Source organism: Electrona antarctica (assembly GCF_951216825.1).
Source record: "Electrona antarctica genome assembly, chromosome: 7".
NCBI classification, from domain to species: Eukaryota; Metazoa; Chordata; class Actinopteri; order Myctophiformes; family Myctophidae; genus Electrona; species Electrona antarctica.
Window position 1 is genome coordinate 50,991,704 of NC_136812.1, and position 7,722 is coordinate 50,999,425.

At 41.5% G+C, this 7,722-nt stretch overlaps 1 long non-coding RNA gene across 1 annotated transcript; it reads right to left on the reverse strand.

Annotated features, from left to right (window-relative positions):
- Positions 1 to 670: 670 nt before the first annotated feature.
- LOC306927197 lies at positions 671 to 6,321 on the reverse strand. Its single transcript, XR_013790500.1, has 3 exons — positions 6,017 to 6,321; positions 2,201 to 2,266; positions 671 to 1,727 (listed from the first exon to the last, which is right to left on the reverse strand). It is a non-coding gene; the product is annotated as an uncharacterized lncRNA (long non-coding RNA).
- Between the last annotated feature and the right edge of the window lie 1,401 nt (positions 6,322 to 7,722).

A 7,722-nucleotide genomic window follows, 5' to 3' on the forward strand; every position in this document is an offset into this window, starting at 1 on the left:
GCTCTTTAAACGAAAGCCCTTTCCACAAATTCTACAATTACAGGACTTTTCACCTGTATGAGACATCATGTGTGTTTTTAAACTGTACGGTCGAGTAAAGTTTTTGCCACAAACTCTACAAGTAAAAGGCCTTTCACCTGTGTGAGTCATCATGTGCCTTTCTAAATCGCCCTTTCGACTAGAGGTTTTTCCGCAAACTCTACAAGTAAAAGGCTTTTCACCTGTATGAATCATCATGTGTTTTGTTATAGCACTAGTTCCACTAAAGCGTTTGCCACACACTTCACAGGTAAAGGGTTTGTCTCCTGTATGAATCATCATGTGTGTTTTTAGACTACCCTTTAGACGACAGCCTTTGCCACACACTTCACAAGTAAAGGGTTTTCCCCCTGTAGGTTGCATGTGTTTTTTTATAGTACCAGTTTGACTTAAGCTTTTGCCAAACATTTTACAACTAAAGGGATTTTCTCCTGAATTAATCACTGCATGTCTTTTTAGATGATATTTTCGAATAAATCCTTTGCCACACACTTTACAGGTAAAGGGTTTTTCTCCTGTATGAATCATTGTGTGTCTCTCCAGATCACCCTTTCGAGTAAACCTTTTGCCACAAGATGAACAAAGAAAGATGTTCTTCCCTGTGTGACTCTTCATGAAGGTAGTTTTAAGGTCTTGACAGGGATTTTCTCCTGTATGAACCATTTCATGTATTTTTAGATGATGCATTTTAATAAAGCCTTTGCCACACACTGCACATCTACAAGGTTTTGCTCCTGTATGAATCATCATGTGTCTTTTTAGTTGAACCTTTAAACTACAGACTTTGCCACACACTGTACAAGTAAAGGGTTTTCCCTCTATATGGTTCTTCACGTGTGTTTTTATAGTACCAGTTCCACTAAAGCCTTTGCCAAACATTTTACAATTAAAGGGCTTTTCCCCTGTATGAATCATTGCGTGTCTTTTTAGATGATACATTCGTATAAAGCGTTTGCCACACACTGTACATTTACAGGCTTTTTCCCCTGTATGAATCATCATGTGTATCTTCACATCATACTTTCGAGTAAACCTTTTGCCACAATATGAACAAAGAAAGCCTTTCTTCTCTGCGTGACTCGTCTTGGAGGTAGTTTTCAGGTCTTGAGACAGCTCGGCGTCTCCTTCCACATTTTGTGTCTTGTGTGATTTCAGTGAGTTTAAATCATCACTGTCTTCAAATTCAGAACTGCCTGATTTCAGTGTGTTTAAAGCCGACTGACCTTCCCTGGTTTCCGCCCAGTCATCACTGATTTCAGCATCAGACTCAGAAGAGTCTGAAGAGAGGACCTGGTCTGATCCACAGTCCTCTGCATCAGCTTGTGTTTTCATATGTTCAGCTGAGGTGCTGGATAGAGGCTCCATCTCTCTGTTTTCATCATCACCTTCACCTTTCTCTTCAGTGTCAGATTCAGAACAGTGTGAAGAGAGTAGCTGGTCATCACTAGTTCCACAGTAGTCCTCTACATCAGCTTGTGATTTCATGTGTTCAGTTGAGGTACCGGCTACAGGCTCTGTCTCCCTGTTCTCATCATCATGTACACTATTTACTGCAAGTAATGTCAATGTTGAACCATCAGCCTCCTCTGGTCTCTCGTTAATCTGTGGAGGTTGTGGTTCCTCCTGGACCAGACTGGAGCTCCTCTCCTGCTGTTCAGCATGAACCTCCTCTGTGGAGACCTGGAAGTCTAGTGAAATGAAATGAGAAAAAAGCAGATAATTATTTTTTAAATTGATATTTTCTGTATCTCTTTCTTCCACTCTGTTGCCATAGACTTTTCGGTTGAGTCATTTAAAACACAGCAGCTCGAACAAAATGGTCCATTGAGGATGACACTCCATTCCCATCCCACAGAAAATATCTAATTTGGGGTGATTGAATTAATTTCAATCAATGTTCTCCCAATCCTATTTAGTAAGGCTAGGCGAAATGGCAAAAATATTATTATTGTTTTCCATATTGATCGATAACGTCATATTTATTATTATATCATTTATAATTTGATAATGGTGCCAGTTTGGAGACTATCCTGATAATGACTAAATGCTTCAAGGACGACTTCACCCAGGCACTCCATCTTCAGGTGAAACAATATTTTTTAGCAACAATATTCACATACGTACATGTATAATACAGATAGTAATGTTTTTTTTTTCTCACCTGTCTTCTTCTTTCCTTTAGACCTTTTCTTTATTTCTTTCTTCTTTTTGTTGCCAATTCCTCCACCTACGTTCACCAAACAAAAACAAAAGAAAAAACATGCAATGTAAAGTTATTGATCCCAGCAAAAAAAGGGACTAGTTCACTCGAGTGTAAAATTAAACCAAATGGACCCTTACGGGTCGATTTGGTTCCATTTTCCACTCTCAAGAGTTATATTATTGTTAAATATCTGCATTACCGGTACTTATTATATAGGAAGTCTACACAATCTGAGCACGTAGAAGAATTGTTATTTTGACTAACGTTTGCCTGTTATCTCTCCTAATGGTACCAACATCAATTGTGGACAACAGCTTATCCAACGATAACAATAATATTCTACGTTTTGGTCTGAGAGGCTATGACATCAAATGGTGGTCTGTGGCTCAAATGCAGAATAAATAATGGCCCTAGATATGAAAAGGGTTGAAAACCACTGTTGTAGATAGATCAGGGGTAAACAAACTAGCACGGGTGACAACATTGGCACAGGGGAAGGTGATCACTGGCACACTGACTGGCATAAGTGTGTGAGAGAGGTTTTTTCTTTAAAGGAACTACAACATGAATTTTAAAATGGTTAATATTTAAACTCATATGTACAGTATATGTCCCTAACATAGTTCTAGTGGTTTGAGCCTAAATCACCACCACTCTGATATAACCAGTCCATGTCATCTCTGTCTGGCTTCTAAAGCAGTTTTAGCTACAGTACCACAATGTCTTGATGTGGTGGGTGCGCTGTGTATGCAAATTATTTTCTCTGCCACACCATCATCCCAGCTACTCCCCTCCCACATCGTTGACTCTTAATTATAAGTAAGGGATAATGTATGGCTGAGACAGGCCGACACATACATTATCCCGCTTATTACACTATTATACATAAATAAATTGACCCAAAGCGCAACAAAACAAGGTATTTCCTGTGTCGCGCTGGCCGGCGTCTGCCCAGCTGCAGCACAGTCGGAAAACAAGGAAGTGAGTTGATTGAATAGAATCCATTTTCGGGTACTGCTATTCCTCGCTCAAATGTTTTCAAAAACATTTTTGAGAGCAATGTTTAGCTGTAAATTACATTGTGTGTGATTTTACATGGCTGTCATGTTGGAAACAGCAGTAGATCAGCGGGGCACAGCAGGTGCTCCGAGGGTTTGATTAGGCATCGGTCTGTTATAGAGCGGAGCGGTCATTATCCGAAAATAACATACAGCTGAATTTGGCGATTGACCAATCAGAATCAAGCATTCAACCAAGCTGTGTAATAATATAATGTAATGTGGTGTCATAATTAAACTTAGTGTTGATATGGCACACTGAGTCTGACTATCAGGAAGAGAAGAATGAACCCGCACACTCATCTGCTCCAATATAATTGACAACGTTTCAAGCCAAGGCTTGAAACTCGAGATGTTGACTAATCCACCCACTTAAATAGACACCCACAGGTCACGTTATCAATCAGTGGGTGGAACCAACTCAAATAATCAGATATAAATATTTTTCAAATCCACAACAGTGGAAAATGCACAATGGACATCATGAATAATCTATAGATTATATATCTATATAATCTATAGAAAAAATAATTCACACAATCAGGGGGAGGCATACTTTGGTTAGACATAGCATTGGTTAGACATAGCATTGGTCCGACTGGATTAAGGTTGGTGAGGGGTGCGTTCAAACGACCGGATTAAGGTTGGTGAGGGGTGCGTTAACAGGACCGGATTAAGGTTGGTGAGGGGTGCGTTAACGGTTGGGAGATGGTTAAGGTTAGGTTTAGGTGTGCTGCCCCAGCCTCGCCCATTAAGAAAAATATGTTCTGGCGATTCAGGTCTGGTGACTCTGTCTACGGCGGCGTCGGTGTCGTTCGAAAATCCGAACGCAGCAGCTGATTGGCCATCAGCCCCGTCACTCGACAGCGTCAGACAACAAACAGAGCTGCCCCCACTGCGGTGACTCACGACCGTATCAATCTGGCTATTAAATCGGCATATGATAAATAGTTTATTTACAGAATAAACATTATCATCCAACATATTTTACCGCTTTTGTTTACATGCTAGTAGCGCTCGTTGGCTGTGTTTGTTTGGTTAGCAAACGGGTCAGCCATAGCCTCATGATAGGCCTATCTCACAGCCCCCTTTCCACGCCCACTTCCGGTAGATAGTGGTGTCATTTAACATTAGGCATTTACACTTTTTTTCTCTGGAGAATCTAAGTACATTTCCTAATGTTAAAATGTCAAAGACCCAAAGACCCAAAAGGGGGCGTAACAAGGGGGCGGGGAAATGCTGTGAGATAGGCCTATTGACAACAACGTCATCTGCTTTCCTACTATTCTGATTGGTTGGTATGAACCAATCACCGAAGACTGCCGCTTTGACAACGCCCATCCCATAAACTGCTACCGTGGGGAGGGCTTTCAGTCTGAATAATGAAGTGAAACGAAATGAAAATTCAGGTGTGTCAGGCTAACATTTTACATGTTATATCCCCAAATATCTGAGACTGAGAGTGGCCACATTATGTTTGGCGGACATGAAGTGCATTGCAACAGGGCTTTTTGGATCTTGTGGATGCTACTTCTTTGTTCAGAAAAGGTGTCTTTAGCGCCCTGTTAACATAACCTAGACCGCATGGGCATTTTAGCAGGTATACAACATCTTTGGTTGTGCATGTTATAGTGCCCTTACTATCAAGAAATTGACCCGTGAGTGGGTGCGTAAAAGTGTGGCTTTGCACTGTGCGCAACGGCCGCATCAATAATTGACCTATAGCTAAGCCCCTCCTCAAACTGCTATGGTCCAATCACAGCTAAGCATAACATGGGTTAGACAAACCTCTCCACCAATAGTTTTCCTATATGATAAAACATTGTTTTAAAAAAAGAAATGTCACACTGCTCACGCACATATTTTTCCAGTGCATATGGCAGGCCTTGTTGACGGATTTGGAAGAGATTTGGAAGGTCTAGTTACAAAAATGAACCAGTATATCATCTGTAAAATCCATGATATTTAGTCTACATTGGAATGAATGGGCCCGGCTAAGTGGTAGAGTGTGGAGCTTTGCTAAAGGTGAATTGCCATCGGGGATTTGAGTCAAAAAAGACGATTCTGGCATTAGGAGTGAGATCTGATTTAACAACAGTTTGTCTATTAGGAGGACGTTTGTAGACAACCCTGCGCATGTCTTTAAAAGTAGTGGCCAATTTGGGGTCGGCCACATATCGGTATCGGCAGATATCTGCCGTTATCGGTCAATATCGGTAACGGCAAATAAAACCGATGGCAGTAGCCGATCTTGATCGGTTGTTGATAAGCATACAATTTGCGTTGGCTATGTTGGCTATGTTGGTTATCTGCAGATCCAAGCTGTAGATTCTGAATATATATTTCTTGTATTGAAGTTATTTGTCTCCCTGGCACAAGAGGGGGAAATAAAAACAAAAGAAAAACGAAATATCGGTATCAGTATCGGCTATCGCCTAAATTATTATTTAAAAAATCGGTATCGGCATCTGCCAAGAATTTCCATATTGGTGCATCCCGAATCAGTTTAACCACTTTAAACCTAGATATACTTTGGCTGAACATAGCGGATCCACAATGTGACACGTTGTGAGCTTGTAGAACGCTTGAAGACAATTTGACAAAATTGACAAAATCTAACATCTTGAATGGGGACGTTACAACATATTTTCTGATGGTGGTCCGTCTGTGGCTTACATTATTAATTTCAATAACACACACACACACACACACACACCTGCAGCAGTGTGTAGTGTCTCCATCTCTCTCTGGAACAGCCTGCACATGAACTGTGCGGCAGCACTGAGGCGCTCCAACACAAACACTCTGACCCGACAAACATCACTGCTTGTGTATTTCTCCAAAACACACAATATCTCCTCTCCCACCGACGTCATGTGTCCATTTATCTCCAGCCGTACATACTCCATTTGACGCGTTTTTCCACCTTTAAGAGACATTTTAACTCCTTTAACAGACATTTTAACTACTTTTATGAGACATTTGACCTCCTTTGTTGTGAGACCGTCTTCGTTTATGAGAAACCTCACGTCAACAGGAAGAACTGATGGAAAAACTCGACTACTTCCTGGTCAACGTGTGTCAACATGTGCAACACAGGAGCTGTGGCCTTAATGCCTTTCGCCCCCTGGTGGAGGTGTGTAAGTGCTCCACGCCTGGAGGAGTAGACACGTACGGCTCCACTCTACAGAGACACACTCTGCACTGACGTCTCCTCTCTCTCACACACACACACACACGGAGTCAGAGAGAGGGCCACTGCACTGACTGCAGGGAGGATAAAGGATTATAGGCTACTAACCTTGTAACCATAAAAAGCTTTGCTGTTTTCATCTTCAATTAACCAAAATAAAATCCACATGTGAGAGGGACAGAGTCACAGCGAGCAGTGGTAGAACTACGTTAGCCAAGCTAGCTGTTGCCTGCTAACGCTGCAAACAACAGCTGTAACACGTTGATTGATTGATTGATTGAAAAATGTATTAACAGTTTGCAGAATTACAGTACATTTCAAGCACAAACTCAATACAAAGGCTGTTAACTGTGAGTGGACGACCCAATTAAGCATTACACTTGTTTCCAATAGGGTCCACAATGTTCAATTCATCAAAAACATTTAGAGACATACAAATAGACACTTCTATATAGACAAAGGACAGAACAGGAATTCATCATAAAGGAGGTAAAAAGGGAAAAGAAACATATACAGTGAGGGGAAAAAAGGGGTGGGTGGTGGGGGGGATTCACGTTCAGCTCCGTTCATTTGTTTGTTTTCCTTGGAGGAGCTGGGTCCCCAAGTCGGCTCCGTGGCCGTACCTTGAGTTGGCTGTGTGGCCGTGACCATTGTCTATTGATTGTGTGTGTGTGTGTGTGTGTGTGTGTGTGTGTGTGTGTGTGCCAGCCAACTGAAGGACAACTTTTTTTCCCCCATCCTGACCAGCCTAATATGATTATTGCATTTTGGCTATATGCAATAACTAACTGCAAGCCAATGAAGAATGAACCAATCATTAGCATTGTCTTAATTTCTAATTCATATTAATTTAGTTGCCAATAATTTTACTGTTGGCCAGTGTTTTGAGACATATTGTCTTTTTTATTGCTATACAATTAATGGTAAAAACGAATTCTACATGCATTAAAAAAGCTTGTGGAGTTCCGTCTTCTGTGTCAGGCATGCCCAAATATGTAGTGCTGTGAGGTCAGAACAGGTCAGCTCCATATATGGACGCTGGGCACCGCATGGGCCCGGTCCAGAGCCTGGGCAGAGGCCTTTTTGGGGCGGTTCTGGACAATTACACACACACACACACACACACACACACACACACACACACACACACACACACACACACACACACACACACACACACACTTGGTGCATTCATAGATAGATAGATAGATAGATAGATAGATAGATAG